This window comes from Podarcis cretensis, assembly GCF_951804945.1.
Source record: "Podarcis cretensis genome assembly, chromosome: 8".
Lineage (NCBI taxonomy): Eukaryota > Metazoa > Chordata > Lepidosauria > Squamata > Lacertidae > Podarcis > Podarcis cretensis.
In genome coordinates this window covers 48,056,543-48,073,337 of record NC_137177.1, presented here as the reverse complement: position 1 = coordinate 48,073,337, position 16,795 = coordinate 48,056,543, and the positions used below count along the sequence as shown (strand labels likewise).

The 16,795-nt window shown below is 40.0% G+C and overlaps 1 long non-coding RNA gene across 1 annotated transcript in view; it reads left to right on the top strand.

Annotated features, from left to right (window-relative positions):
- LOC307222773 overlaps positions 1–13,121 on the top strand; it is a 42,069-nt gene extending 28,948 nt beyond the window's left edge. The window contains exons 4-5 of the long non-coding RNA XR_013841871.1: positions 9,231–9,413; positions 10,094–13,121. This is a non-coding gene — a long non-coding RNA (uncharacterized lncRNA). The remainder of the gene's footprint in view (positions 1–9,230; positions 9,414–10,093) is intronic.
- The last annotated feature ends 3,674 nt before the right edge of the window (positions 13,122–16,795 follow it).

Here is a 16,795-nt window from a genome sequence, read left to right as displayed (position 1 = left end):
GGTCTTTAAGAACCATATTGTCAGGAAAGCAGTATTTAATGTCTGGACAAAATACAAAGACTTATTGGAAAACAAAACTCCGAGGTGGCTTTCACCTCTGGAAGCTAAGGCCCGAAAAAGACCCAATATGGAGGCCAAATGGCCAAAATATTGGGAAATATTAGAAAAAGATGGAGACAATTGGAAATTGCAGAGTTTGGAGAAAATGAAGGATAAAGTGCGAGACTGGTTACATTACGCTCAGATTAAAGAAGTCTTTAAAAACGATAAAAAGGTAGGGTTCCAGGTGGAGAAATCGAAGTTGGAAACAGAATTGTTAGAACCAAAGACTAAGGTATTATCAAGAATGTATAACTTGCTGTTAAAATGGAATACACAAGACGAAATGGTTAAATCGGTTATGATAAAGTGGGCTCAGGACATTGGGTATAATATTATGTTTGAGGACTGGGAAAGGTTGTGGACCACTGGGCTGAACTTCACTGCATGTAATGCTCTGAAGGAAAATGTAATGAAAATGATATATAGATGGTACATGACCCCAGTTAAACTTGCCAAAATATACCATTTGTCTGATAATAAATGTTGGAAATGTAAAGAACACGAAGGAACATTCTTTCACCTCTGGTGGACCTGCCCTAAAGTGAAGGCCTTCTGGGAAATGATATATAATGAGTTGAAAAAGGTATTTAAGTATACCTTTACTAAGAAACCAGAGGCCTTCCTTCTGGGTATTGTCGGCCAGAAGGTGTTAAAGGAGGACCGAACATTTTTTATGTATGCAACAACGGCAGCAAGGATACTCATCGCTAAGAGCTGGAAAACTCAAGATCTACCCACACTGGAAGAGTGGCAGAAGCAGCTGATGGACTATATGCAACTGGCCGAGATGACTGGTAGAATCCGAGACCTGGGACAGGAGAGGGTTGAGGAAGACTGGAGGAAATTCAAGATTTATTTACAAAAATATTGTAATTTGGTTGAATGTTAAGAAGGATGCTAGATCATAAATAATTGCCTACCACTGAATTAGATCTGAATTTGACGAGAAGTGAGATTAAGGAAAATACAAACCTTTTGGAGAATTGCTAGGTTTTTATTTAAATGAGTGGAGATAAGATTGCAAACAAGAGGGTAATTTGCTTGGAAATTTTTTTTTTTGTAACGATGTAAGTGTGAGCGGGAGACGTGAGGGAGTCCAAAGAAGTGATGAAATTATGTTATGATATAAGTAATGTTGTTTATTATTTATGCATTTGTATTCAAAAACTTTAATAAATATGTATATATAAAAAAGGAAAAACAGCACTTCAATTGGTTCCCCTGTGTATCTCCTCAAGCTTGATCCCAGTCCCAGAGCTCATGAATCAGCAACAATAGCCCTTGGCATTGTGGCTTGAGTACTCCTCTATTCCACAACAACTCTGCTGTGTTTAAGTTAACTAAGGTGAGAATTTTTTAAAAAAGATATCAGTCATAAAGACCAAGAATCACAGAACTGTAGAGTTGCAAGGAACCCCAAGGGTCATCAGATTTTCTAAAGCAGTTAGAGCTGCTGCAGATGATGTGGACTACAATTCCCATCAACTCTGATGATTGACCATGCTTAGGAATGTGGGTGGTGGATTCAATTTACTTCACTTGTAAAGGTTAACATATCTAATTTTCACTTCCTGAAACAATGCACAGACATCCTTCAAAATTTGCACTTTGCCAAATTTTGCAATTCAGTTGGCCAGCCAGCAGTGCTTAAAAAGAAAAAAAGTATATACTAGGGTATAAAATGCACATATTGGTGAAAATAACATACTAAAATGCATTATATAGTAGGAAGGTACTTTGTAAAAATGTGTATGTTACTGGGAATTGCATATAAAAATGTTGACAGAAGAAATTCACATAAAATGCTGCTAAATTGTCAAGAGGACTGGTTTGTTTGTTCGTTCATTAAAGCTAACTGGTGTGAAAATATAGGTAACTGAATATTGCAAAAATGTGTAACTCAGACAAACTGAAATTGAGAAATTCACCCAACCCTGGCTGGACTTTATGGGAGTTCAGCAACATGTGGAGGGCACTTCATTAACTACCATATTCTAAAGGATGACTGAAACATGCAAAAATAGCATTTCCCTCAGACTTTCCCCAGACTCTACCTAGGCAGGGGGCTGGGCTGGGGAATAACATATCTGAGGCCAAACCCACCATTGAGGACAAATGAAGGTTTCTCTCCTTACCCATAGCGTGAGTCAGTTTGATTTAAAGAGTTGTGAGGAGTAAAAGAGCTTGTTTTACGTACTCTTCTAAACTTTAATTGCAAATGCGTTTATTTCTGCAATTGATTTTGCAGTCTTCTGTACAACTGTTTATGGGAGTGCGACTAACCTTACAATAATATATTAAATTATTTCTAGTTTCTCACTTGATTGCCTATAAAAAAGAAAAGAAAAATGAATTAGCCAATAATGTTTTGCAAGCACATTTCTTAATAGATTATAATTACCCTATTTGTTCACTTGGATGTATTGAAACAAACTTGTGGAAATGGAAATTTAAGGCTAGCTAAAGTGGATGGATGCACCCTTGGTCCATTTCTTCAGAATTTTCCTGGGTTGGTAAGAGGGGAGATGTCAGGGCTGTGAGGAAGGCACAGGTCAAAGGGAAGATTGAGACTCAAGGTACAACCAACTTTTTCATTTAAAAAAGTCAGAACACAACAGAGTTCAAATAGACTAAACCTCGCAGGCAGGTGTAAGCTACAGTGAGCATTGCTCAGCAATGCGCAATGCTCTTGTGTTCTCAGTGTGAGGGGAGGAGAACTCGCTCTAGAGCAGCCTTTCTCAACCTGTAGGTCCCCAGATGTTGTTGGACTACAACTCCCATCACCCCTAGCTAGCAAGGCCAGAGCTCAGGGATGATGGGAGTTGTAGTCCAACAACATGTGGGGACCCACACGTTGAGAGCTGCTGCTCTAGAGTGACCAGCCCATTGCTGTGAAACTGAAACAGTCCCTGGCTCCTCTCTGTCCTCTCTTTCAGAGTCTGTGCTCACAATAAGACCCCCAGCAACCCCACTGTCCTTGAATGGCTTTCTTCTTCTGACTCCCCATGATCACTCATGCTTCCTGCTTCTACCACCTCCCAGCTTGTTCCCTCCTCCTACTGGTCTCCAGCATCCTACTACCACTCTCCTGGGTCTAAGTCTTCTTCCTCTGAGTCGTGCCTGGAGGGTGCTTGGGCAGGCAGCACACACCACTCTTCCTCACCCAGCCAGTCCCTGAAAGGAGAAGGTTGGAATGGATCACCATAGGCCAAACTTTCCTAACCTGGTGCTTTGGACTACAACCCCCATCATACCTGATCATTGGCCACGTTGACTGGTGGCGATGGGTCCAAAAATCTGAAAGTTTGTTCTTAGTTTACAGCATATGGTTTGTCTGGAGGAGATGATGGGTTGAGCCAAACCATGACATAACCCTGGTTGGTGCAGCAGCTGAAGGACTGTGGGAGGAACTCAGCAGCCTCTCTGGGAACTCACATAGTCATGTTAAGCCATAGTTTGCGCAAACTGAGTCTCTGACTGCATAGCCCATGAAGGGTTGCCTCTGCAATCCTACTCCTAATCCAGAACACCTTTGTCATCTTAGGTTCTATCTCCTGCTATCATGTCATGACTGTTGCCATGTGGCCCGTGACAGGTTTTCCCTTAATGTGGCCTTCAACAGATAAAAGGTTGCTCACTCTTGGTTTATAAGGAAGAGTCACACTCATTCAGATTAAAGAACTAAGTAGAAGTATACAGAGCTATGCAAAATAATAAAAATAAAAATAAAATAAACAAACTCTTGAATTGAATAATTAAATGTTCTCTGGGAAGGTCTAGCTGATATTCTAAGAGCAACTCATCACTTCTCACTTTAATGGACTAAACTGCAGGTATAATTTATAAAAAATTTAATGGATCTAATGGAAGCTATTTCATTATTTCAACGAGCTCCTAAAATATTGTTGATGAGTAGATGTCATGTTGCTACATAAAGCTGGCGTTCAAAAAGCAACATACTGCTTTGCAGAAAAGGATAGATTTATTTCACATTGTTTTATGTGTTTTATAGCAGTTTCCAGGAGAAGAAGAACTTGGTATCAATTTGGGCTTTTTTTTTTTTTTTTAACAGAATGACCCCAGTCATTTTTACAGTGCACCAATAAAGTGAGGCTGCATTAGGCAGAGAGCCACTGACCCACACATGTTTCAGTTCCTGGCTAAAGTATCGCCTCGGCGGTCTTCCAAAGCATAAATGTAGGTGCCAGTTGCAGCAGTGAGGTGCCAAATCAACCAACCAACTCATGCCCTAAATTGCATGAGAATCTGAGTACCTTAAAGGAGAGCAGGGCCCCTTTGTCATACAAGGTGGCCATTTACACATCGTCAAGAGAGAGGGCAATAATTTGCCTAAAATTTGCATATTCTCATATACAGATGTAAGCTTAGAAATTGCGGCTACAATTTTGTTAGAAATATAAAACATCTTACAGATAGGTAGCCGTGTTGGTCTGCCATAGTCAAAACAAAATAAAAAAATTCCTTCCAGTAGCAGCTTAAAGACCAACTAAGTTAGTTCTTGGTATGAGCTTTCGTGTGCATGCACACTTCTTCTGTGTATCTGAAGAAGTGTGCATGCACACGAAAGCTCATACCAAGAACTAACTTAGTTGGTCTTTAAGGTGCTACTGGAAGGATTTTTTTTATTTTGTTTTGATAAAACATCTTGTCATACTGGAGAAGACTGTGGCCCCCTGACCTTTGTGCCTGCTAAGTTTGCTGTCCAGTTGCTAGCTGTTGGTGGGAAAATTCAAAGCAACTGCTCTCCTGAGAGTTGTTTATCTTTAAATTGGACTTGGAGCAGACAATACTTCAAATAGAGGGCTCTGTCAAATAGATCTTTGTCCTCTGAGACCCCATCAAACAAAACACTGTTCTTTGTAACATGGGATTCACAGCCACCCAATTTCTGCATGTTCGATCTGATGTATATAGCCAGTGTGTGTAGTGGTTAGAGAAGATGTAGGGAACCTTTGACCCTACAGGTGTTCCTGAGCTACAACTCCCAACACCCCATGCCCATTGGCCAATGGCCATGCATGCTGGGGCTGATGGGAGACATAGTTCAACAATGTATAGTGGGCCAACAGTTCCCAATTCCTAGGTGTGAGGGTCAGACTAGGATCTGGGACATCAGGGTTCAAATCCCCACTCAGCCATGAAGCTAACTGGGTGACTTTGGGCTACTTTGTCTCTCAGTTTAACCTGCCTCACAGAGTTGTGAGAATTTTAGTAGAACAAGCGAGGTCCCTACAGTCTGGAGGTGGGCAAATGTTGTGCCCATTTTCAAAAAGGTGGTGGTGGGGAGAGAAGACCCAGGTAACAATTGACCAGTCAGCTTGACGTCGATGCCAGGAAATGTCCCAGAACAGATAATTAAATGGTTGAACTGTGAGCAGTTAGAAAGACATGCTTTGCCTAGATGACCTTCAGGATTCCGTCCAACTCTCCATTTCTATGAGTCTATTGTTGTACATACAGCTATCATACTCCACCCCCTTGCTAATGAATCACTGACAGATGGCAATCCAACATCCATTTAAAAGTCACCAGTGAAGAAGTCTCTACTACCTTCCGAGACAGCTAATTCCACCGTAGAGCAGATCTTACCATCTAAAATTCCTTCCTAATGTTTAGTCAGAATCTCCTTTATTGTCATTTGAATTCTTTGGTTCAGGTCCTACTCTCTTGGAGCAGGAAAAAACAAGCTTGATCCATCTTCCACATGACAGCCCTTCAGATCTTTGAAGAGGGCTAGCATATCACCTCTCAGTCTTCTCTACTTCAGGCTAAACATATCCAACTCCCTCGACTGTTGCTCATAAGGCATGGTTTCCGAACCCTTGATCATCTTGGTTGCCCTCCTCTGCACATGTTCCAGTTTGTCAATATCATTCTTAAACTGTAATGCTCAGAACTGGACACATTGTCCCAAGTGTGGTCTGACCAAGGCACTCTAGAGTGGTGGTATTACTTCCCCTGATCTGTACACTATACTTCTGTTGATACAACCAAGTTTAGCATTACCATTTTCTTCCTGCTGCATAATGCTGTTGACTCATGTTAGGTTTGTGGTCTACTAAGACTCCTAGATCCTCTTCACATGTACTACTGTCAAGCCAGGTGCTTCTTTCACATATCATTTTAACCCTGACAGAACATCGCCAGAGTCCTATTGTTTCAGTATTTTATTGCTGATGCAGTCTTCAAATCTCCAGCTTTTTTCCCTTTGTCTCTGTCCCCCAACAACTGCACTCAAATTCTAAGCACACTCCTGAATGTCATATATGCCTCTTTGATTAAGGTGTACAGCTGGCCAAGTCTATCAAATAGAGGATTATGGCGTATGTGAAGTCTCAATTGTAATAGAATCATAAACTACAGAGGAAACCCTTAACATAGCCTCATATATGGCTTATAAATTTTGCAGCACCCTATCAAAAGGAGAACAAGAAGGAAAAGCAGGCTACACACACACACACACACACACAGCTGGTGCTCTGCTTTCTATGCATATTGGAAGCCCAAAACCTCTCTCCTGAAAAGTTATGAACAGAAGTGGGTATTTATTTCCATATGTGATTGACTTCCAATCTGGCAAATACATACCAGGTGTGCATGGAGGAATGCAATAAAAAAGGCAACTATATAAACTTAGGCACCATCTGCGCTATGCATTTAAAGCGGTATGATTGTGCAGGCACGGCTTCCTCCCAAAGAAGCCTGGGAATTGTAGTTAAAGGTGCTGAAAGTTGTTGGGAGACCCCTATTGTCCTACCAAAGCTACAGTTTCCACTCTGGGATTTGCACATCGTGTAAAGCCAGGAATGAGGAGCCTTTGGCCCCTCAGAAGCAGCTAGACTCCAATTCCCATCAGTCCCAGCCAGCATGGCCAATGATCAGGAATGGTGGGAGTTGTAATTCAGCAACATCTGAAGACTCACAGGTTCCCATTCCTGTAAACTTTGCTGTAAACTTTTTCAATTTGTAACATATTAATTGGTTGATTAAAAAACACGGCAGCCATTTAGTGCATATTGGGGAAAGTAGAGCTGGTGCTGTACATGGCGCCACCTAAGTTGAGTAGACTATGCCACCTCCCCCTGCTCTCCATGACTTTCTCCTCCTCCCTGACACTTCTGCTTTTCCTCTTCATCCTCCTCTTCAACCACTGCTTCTTTTATTCCCTGCCCCTGTCACAAGTTGTTTTTTTTTTAAAAAAGTAACTTGCTGCCACCACAGGGAAGTGAGGATGGTACTTGGGATTCTCTTGGTGACCAATCACCAAGCTCACACCCTTTCCTCAGAGTGAAGGAGAAAAGAGGAGCAGCAAGAAGAAGAGTAGGAGGTGAGTGATAGAAGTACAGTAATGATAAGGTGGATGGGTTGTATAGCGGCTAGCTCTAGAGGCATGCAATCTTCTGCCCCCCACAGTTCACCACCTGAGCCATCTGACTTATAGCCCTTTCTTGAGCTACACTGAGCCATTTGACTCAGTGTAACTAAAGAAAGGGCTGCTGGTTATGTAAGGAGGGACCTCAGCTCAGTTATTGACAATAAAACTTGAGTGTATAAGGTCCAAAAGGAACCTTGGGCACAGGGAAAGACTCAGCTGCAAACCCTGGAGAGAGGCACTGTAGGCAATAGGGCTCTAGAATTACCAATGGTCTCACCCAGCACAAGGCAGCTTCCATTAGTAATTTATTTACAAAAGTAAGGGTGGAGAACCTCACGCCTGAGGGCCAAATGCAATCCCCAAGCTTCTCTTTCTGGCCCTTGGGACTCTCCTTGCACACCCTCTCACCACCCCACATTGGCCCTGATTCACAAAAACTTCTTTGCTGCTTTTGTTTGGCTGGGATGTGTCATTGAACTATGATAATGCCTCTTGCTTGCCTAGACAGAGCACAGAGAGGGGTGTGTGAGTGTGTCTAGAACCTACCCTACTGTGCAATATATGTACAGTATATGTTTTATACATTGGTTGCTCCAGCCAGTGTTACCTCTGGATGAACACACTGCTGGCATATGTGGCCCTCAGGTGGTTGCACAGAAGGGAATGTGACCCTGGGACCCCAGCACTATAAGGCAAACTGCAAATGATCGATTCTGGATTGTGTTTTCGGCACTAATCACAATGGCCAAGGGGCAGGGCAAGAGATGAGCAAGATTAAAATGCAATATAGAGCACCTTGTTAACCATAACAGGAAGGGAAAGAAACCTTAAGTTTGCTCTGTGGCTTTAATGAATGCACTGATGCGTCATGTTGCATCGCATTAGTAGACTTTGACAAAAGACACAGATGCACACATAAAGGAAGTTTGTAACCTTCAAGGTTGTGCCAAAGAATTAACAGAAAGAGAAGACAATGGAGGGAAAGTCAGTAAACGATTCACTACGGAGACCATTTAAAGCACAACACTTATGAATACATGGAAAGCTACCAAGGTGCAAGACCTTGAACATGATACCCCATAAAATTAATTAAAAATAAAATAGGTCCTCCTAACTTTCTCCTTTCCAAAGGGGAAAAAAAAAAGATGGCAGAGAGTTGTGCCCGAGAAGTTTGCCATTAAATCAAATATCCTGAGGTAATCCTGAAAGCATAGCATTAAACTGAACTCAAGTTATTTGATATTGGAAACCTGGAGAGGAGCCAAAATGGAGGCTTAAACTCCATTTTCCTTGGCTTTAGAATACACACAGGCAGCACTGGAATTATTTCGTAGGCATGAGCTGCTGTCTTCAAGAGAACTCTGAGCCCATGTGAATCATTTAGCCGTCTGCAATATTTATTGTTTGCACTGACACTTGGATGCTAGTAAAAAAAAATTTTTTTTAGCACTGTTAAAAATAAAGAGGTAGTTCTAGTAACTTGATATGCATAGTTTTTGCACTTATGTTCTCAAATAGGCAGTTTTCTACAGAGAAAGGGTGTGGCTCAATGGTAAAGCATCTACTTTGCATACAGAAGGTCCCAGGTTCAGTTTTCAGTGACATCTCCTGGTAGGGCTGGAAACATCCCAGTGTGAAACCCTGGGGGGCTGCTGCTGGTCAATCTAGACAACACTGAGCTATAGGTACCAATTGGCTAACTTGGTATAAGGCAGATTCCTATGTTCCACAGGTGGCTGGTGTCCACTGAGGCTGGTAAGACAAAAGATAATGAAGTCAACAGGAAGTGAATCCAGAGTGATTGATAGGCAGAACCAAACAATTCTGTTTCTTTCTCTCCATACACCTGCCTAATTGCAACTTTGAGACTTACGGAGGAGGGATCTGACAGCCGGTGTCACCACCTGGACTGGATGTAAGTAACAAGGCATGGGCTGGGGGTTGGCTGAGGGAAGACTGATGTTGGTGGGGAAGCACCCCACTTGCCCTAATGGATCAGCCATCACTGCTATCATAGCTGTTAACTTTTCCCTTTTCTTGTGAGGAATCCTATTCAGAATAAGGGAATTTCCCTTTTAAAAAGGGAAACGTTGACAGCTATGACTGCTATGTTCCTACATACTCTAGCTGTAATCTTGGCAGCTGTTGTTTTTCTCTTTTGTACTCTCTACACACCCACCATTTCAGAAGGGAAGGTAATGACCTAACACATCCAATGTTAAAAATGGAATTAGCAACCACAATGTGTGTTTTGGTTGCTTATTTTTAGTGGGGTAGAATTTGCCCTTTTTATTCTTGCTGGATGAATATCCTTATTATTGTGTTTTATTCTGTGTTGTGGATTTTCTATGTTAATGATCTGGAAGTTGCTTTGAGATTTTTGTAAAAAACAATAGGCAAATATAACAAATAATATTAAAAATAATAATGGGTTTCAATATATTGTATGTGACCTTGAATGGACATTTGAGCCTAGAGAGGCAAAAATAACATTTGAATGTAAATAAGTTACAATGAGGAAACATCTAATTTTCTTGCAATATTGAACACATCATCCTGGGAATTATTTAAGGATTCCTTTTCATTTTCTTCCAGGCATTCTATGTGGAAGGATGCAAAACATGTGGATGGGTGTGCCTACAAGAGGGCTGGCATTGAAGATTATGTGTGGGAAATGTCTGTGGGCAAAAAGTGGGGGTTCAGAAAAGAAGCAGGACCTTGAGTATCTTACAATAATAAATAAATCCCCAAATGAGAGGTAGGAGTACATCTTATGCAACAGCGAAGCAAAATAAAAGGAAAGGTTTTCAAATCAAAGCCAGAAGATTGTTTGCACTGAAAGTTCACACGGCCCTAAAGATCATCATCAACTTGTAAAACAACATGCCCTGCTAAACTTTATTTTGCAGCTTATCTGAAAAACAGCATGATTCACACTGCGAAGTGCACCATGAACAAATTTTCTTTCCTTAGAGAGCTCCGTGCATCATTCGTACCCCTGCAGTTTTTTCTATTCTCACCTCCAGATGACTTTTCTTTCCACTTTGCTTCCAATAGCATTTATCTCTTTCTCTCTCCCCTCTATTTTTTATTTTTATTTTATAAAATCTCATAAAGTACATGTGTCAAACCATCCAGCTTTAAGAAATCCTTCAATTAAAATGCACAGAAGCACAGCAATGAGAAGCTGGTCAAAATGGAATGGAGGGCTGAAGTGAGAAGCAGCGGTTGAGAAAAATGTATGGTTGGTGATACAGTGAATGGGCTTAATTGAAATGCTACATGTTGCTAATGAGACAAATCTAATCCTGAAAGTATTTTCTTCCATTAAACATCACTTGAAAATAATTAGGAAGCTCTAATCAATGAGATGGCCAAGCACAGTGTCTGGAAAGTAAATTGCTTTTATGCTGCTGGAGTTATATGCCAGTTAAAAGTGGGTAGGCAGCAGAGGAGGGGTCTAATTTGGTGCCAGATTCAGGTTTTGGGGAACACTTGGGCAAGATGATATCAGTGAGTGGGTCTTCCTTGTTGTCTGTTGACTTGCCTGCTTTCTCTCACACAGTCTACCTGGTCAACGGGAGAAGCAAAGGCAAACAAAGGCACAGTCAGTTGGAAGTGATTGCATTTTTAATGGTTTTGATTATTTCTCTTTTGTGAGTTTTCAAAAACCGCTTCTCCATTGATTAGTGCTTCCGTTTCTGATTGTAATGGCTTAAGTTGTGATCATGGGCCAGTTCAGTTCACACCCTCATCGAGCCTTTCATTCCTCCTGACTTGTGTATCCCCCTCCCTTACATGCATAAAGGATTGTCTTGGATCAGGGAAAATGCAGGAACTTGCAGTTTCAGTTAAATATGGACACAAAAATGTGCTCATGTTAGGGGGGAAGCATTGAAAAATGCACAAAAATGTGTACTTTAGAGGAAGAGTATGTCCAAAAATTATTCAAAATGTATATACTACAGAAAAAGAAAGTAAACCTTGTTTTGATACTATCTATGCCTAGGAGGAAAATACCCACAATCACACAAAACAACACACATCTTGAAAGTTGCCAGTATTACACCCCTGCTTCCCATTTTGGCACCTAGTAGCATGGAATAAGCATAATCTTTAGAGACCTAGCCAAAGTTTTAATGAAATCATTGCTAGGACTGGAAACCATTCTTTGGAAGGCTGAAGAGGAACCTCAGGCTGGGGTGTTTGTGATAAATACAGCCCTCTAAACCTCTCTGTAAGGCTCTTGGGATTCTCCCCACACCATGTCCCTCTGCAGCCCTCTTTTGTTGCTTTTCCCTGGCTGGAATATGTCCTTGAACTATGTAGCGCCTCTTGCAGCTGAAGTGATGTGCCTGTAGAAACGTCTGGCTTTCATGTGACCTACTCTACAAAGAGTCAAGTCTGTTGCTCCTCCCAGTTTTTCCTCTGGCCCCACCCACCACAGGCATGCAGCCCCTGGGAGTTTGCCCATGATGACTGTGGCCCTCAGGATGAAAAACTCACCTAACACAATTGGCAGGCTATGTTATCTCTGTCTTTGAGGCCACAAGGAGCGGGGCTATCCAATGACAGCTGGACATGCTTTAATACTGCTATAAAAGTCTCTGCTTGGAGTAAAATCTTTCTAGCCTTCTGGTCCAAATTGCTGAAGAGCAATTTCCACTGTGCTGTGCATTTCTCCATCGATTTATCATCCCCTTTAGAATCTTTACCTATCTTGGAACGTTCCTCCATGCAGGCTCTTTTATAACTCACAATAATGTGTTTATGTCATTTACAATGTGAGAAAAGTTTCAGTTAGAATAGTTTAAGAGTGCTGTTGTGAGATGAATGGAGGTTTACGAACAACATGCTACCTATTGTAGAATTTTCTGTCACCTATCCCAGACAAAATTTACAGGCAAGTATAGAACTTCTTCTGGAAGAAGCACTGTGGAACACAAACAACCTTAACTCGAGATTTATAGATTTATTGAATATTTTCTGTCCCAAACTTCCTCCAGTCTGGAGCACAGGACAATGAACACCAAGAATAGTAAAATCACAATATGTCAGTAAAACAATACTAAAACCACAAAATCAAATCAAATAGGATAGGCAGCGACCATTGTATCTGTAGCCCCCCACCCCACCCCCCCAGAAAAAAAATTTGCTTCGTGGATCAATTGCCGGGCCAAATAAAAATGTCTGTAGCCTTTTCATAAATATTGCTACAGTGGGGGCAGACTGAAAATCACTTGGAAGGGTGTGAGCAGTTGTGGGTCAAACACCAAGAATTTACTGTCTCATGCCATCACCCTCCTAGTCAGGGGTGCCCCATGCCACATAATCAATCACAAGATGTGGTGCATGGACACCATTTGAATGGTAATGCCCATAAACCTTGGGGGGGGGCAGCCTCCTCAAATATTTTATGGGGCAGCTGAAGGGATCTCAGCCCGTAGGAATTGGCTCCTATGCTTCTAGTCTCTGTTATGACCAGGGCAATGCACGAGACCTCTTCTGCTTAATGTATTGCACAGGTCAGTCAGTGGTGGAAGAAGATGCTATCTTATATATTTGTCTGAATTAGTCCATAACCTTTTATTCATCTGTGCCTTGCTTTTGGGTGAGTTGGTTGGGAAACATAACTAAGGAGGGATTGCAATCCAGAAGAAGATGTTAAACTATATTTTAAAAAAATAAATGTATTGGCTGTACATTTCATGTTGCAGGTGAGTTAGTGTAATCCTGTATAAGAGTTTGACATCATTTCAAATGCATGAAAATGGCTTCATTTAAGAATCACCACCATGAATTTTACGCATGCTACTTGATTCCCAGATAGCATTTATAGCAGTGTTTGTTTAATCTGTAAAAAGGCTTCAGGCAATGTAGACTAATATTTTGCTACTCTTTTGGAAATCATGATGCTCTTTCACTTGTTCCCATGATTGGCTAGTCTGAGACAAACGAATGCTCCAAATTAATGTGAATTACAGTGATGGGTACTGTCAGCAAGAAAATTAATTTTGAAATGTTCACGTGGAGTCACAACTATAACATTATGCTTGTTCCAGTGCTTTTGTTTAATTTTCTGCCCCTCCTTTCCATTCCTTGGCCAGAATCTAAAGATTTGCACCTGAGAGCTTCACATTCCTTATGGCATTTTTTTTAAAAAAATACTTTTTATCATTTAAAGTTTCCAGTGCCATATTAAAAATGACATTTAGAACTCTATTTTGATGCCATGCAACTTGGAGAGCTTCTTTTTGGAGAAACCAAACTCTAAATCTTGCTAGGGGGAATAATTTCATTTCTTTGGTATAGAATTTGGTATGTAATTCATTTCTTTGGATCTTGACCATTATGTTCTTCATAGTCCCAACCGGCTCGCCATACTTTCTGCCTTTCTTTTGCAAACTAGGACTTATTCCCGCCATGTTATTATTATTATGAATATAATATAATATAATATAATATAATATAATATATTATTATTATTATTATTATTATTATTATTATTATTATTAGAACATCTATATTCACTGTACCAGGGTGGGTACAGTGAATATGATTATTCAGCCTTTTGGGCAGGGGCCACATACCAGTAGTGGGTAGACAAAAGGGCAAAAGGGGGCACAGCAATGAATGTGAATTATACCTTTGTACAATAAACTAGTTTCTACACACACACAGAGAGAGAGAGAGAGAGAGAGAGAGAGAGAGAGAGAGAGAGAAGTTAAGTTTTCTATCAGGAAAGCTTCCATTCCAACAAAGTAAACAAAAGGAGACTGCAAAGCAAACTTAGTGAGGGATCGGACGTGGGATGTGGGTGTGGCCCAGGGGAGAGTCTTGAGGGCCAGACAGAAATGACTCCAGGCTGAGGTTCCCCATCCCTACAATATACCCATTTTGTTTAATCTTTCCTCATGGAAAGATTTCTAGGATGAAAGTATAATCACAGCTGTCTGTGGACGTGTGTCACACCACTAGATAAGAGACCACGGTTATAGGCGTTTGAATCAGTTTATTTCTAGTTGGTGTCACTTCCATATTTGTTCACTGATCCCATACTTGTTTCTGCATTAATGTGTCTTTTTAAAAAAAATAAAAAAATCCACTTGAAAAATTCCATTTAAATACATATGTGCTAAATTTTTTAGAATATTTTATCTCAATGATCGAGTTAGCAATAATAAACTAGATTGCAGGGAGATGATAAAGAAAGACTAAATAAATGGAGGTCAGCTGTAATAGGTATGAAAAGAACTTGGAACAGTGAAGGGTGGGCTGGCTCATCTGCTTCTGCAATGCTTTAAAGCAGGGAGGGGAAACTTGTGCTCCTCCAGTTGTTAGTGGACCCCAGTTCCCACCAGACTCAGCCAGTGTGGCCAGTGGTGGAGGATGATGACAGCTGGAGTCCAGCAACATCTGGAGGGTATATATTCCTCATCTCTGGTTTTCAGGTGGTTGAAAATACAAAATATGACGTACTTGCTATTTATTATTTGTTTATTGTGTATATATAGTCTATTGATATTTATATGTGTGTGTGTATGTATATATGTGTGTGTGTGTGTGTATATATATATATATATATATATATATATATATGACTTATTTCAAATATGTAGCATATATAAGGAATGGCATTGATGATACAAAATTAAACGCTGTTATGTATTAAAAATATAATAAAATATATTATAAACATAAGTATTGCATATCAAAATGCTCATATCCAAATGTACCAGCTCACAAGATGATGACTAAAATGTATTTTGATACTATTTTATTGATCCTTTGTATTTCCCCCCACTAGCCGTCATAATTTTCCAAGCTGTTAAAATTAAAAATATGCTTAAGAAGACTAAGAAAACATCAACACACACACACACAATTGTTTTATTTATTTCCCCCCAAAATTATGATCTTTAATTTTAAACAACAGCATCTCTCTTCAGGTAGGTTAAAAATGTGGCCACAATCAAACACAGTGTTTATATTATATTATTTCATTAATATATTATTATAATGCCTGCTAGTTTTCTATGTCAATCAAAGTATGCTGGATTTCAAACATGGCAACCCCCTGCCTATAACCCTTAAGTGATGCACTCAATGAAAATGGTCTCATGAGATTCTGTTCTCAATATGACTCTTGCTTTAACAGTTGTTAACTGAAAACGGGAAGTATTCCAATAAAACAAAAATAAAAATAATACACCCCTGACCAGTAAATAACATAACACTTTTTTTTGCTCCTATTCCTGATTGTTTTGAACTGAAAAAATGCTTTAGAAATCATATTTCTGTTGTACTCCAAGAAAGAAGAATGGCTTCAGTACACAGTAATTTTCATAGAAAGGGTTTGTCAGAAATTATTGTAAATAGCAGTCATTTAAAGCTCTGAATTCAAGTTTTAAAAAGAAGAAAATGTACAATAAACAGCTCTCTTACCACACAAGCCATCTTTTAAAAGCAAGTGGGGTTGGGAATTTGGATTGTGGCTTTATAGAGCAATTCTTATATGCACTGAAACACTTCTGGGCCCATTAGATCTCTGACAGTGTCTGGAATCCACACACTCCCTTTCAAACAGAGAATGCTATTGTTTCAGTGCAATTAGCAGCAGCACTTACTAGAGACGGCAACATGCTGGAAAATTAATTGAGAATTTAACCTTCAGATGAAAAATATTCAGTCTGTTAGATTTTGTTGTAATCAGCTTAAGCAGTCATACATGAATTGAGGAATACAATGCAGGGTTTAGCTATTTCTCTTCTGATTAATGCAACAATGTATTTCGTCTTCTTCTTTTTTTGCATAGACCATTTAATGAATATTATGCAGAAGATATATATATTATCTCTCCAAATGGCAGTGTTCTAATGATTCTTGTTTCCATTTGCTAAGTGGATTGTTAGCATGATTAACAGTGGAGATTTTTTGGTTCTGAAAGCTGACAGCCACCATGTATGCAGAATGGGAACCTGTCACGGGTGCCAATTCTCAACGTTTATTGGCAAATCTGCCCATTTCAGTTTCTCATTTTCCCAATCTTAAATTTGGTTCGCCACATTTCCTCATCAGTTTGCACTTTCTTCTTTTAAGTACTCATGAAAATTAATCACAATTTTAGCGCAAATTTCTCTATATCCTGTTATATGCAGTTTTTTCTAATTACCCCCCCCCCAGCAAATCAATTTCCCCACATATAATGCAGTTTGTATGTTAACTTCACAAATATGTGCATTTCTAGTATGGGTATTATCCTAGTAGATGCATTTTTGAACACAACACTTGACTGGA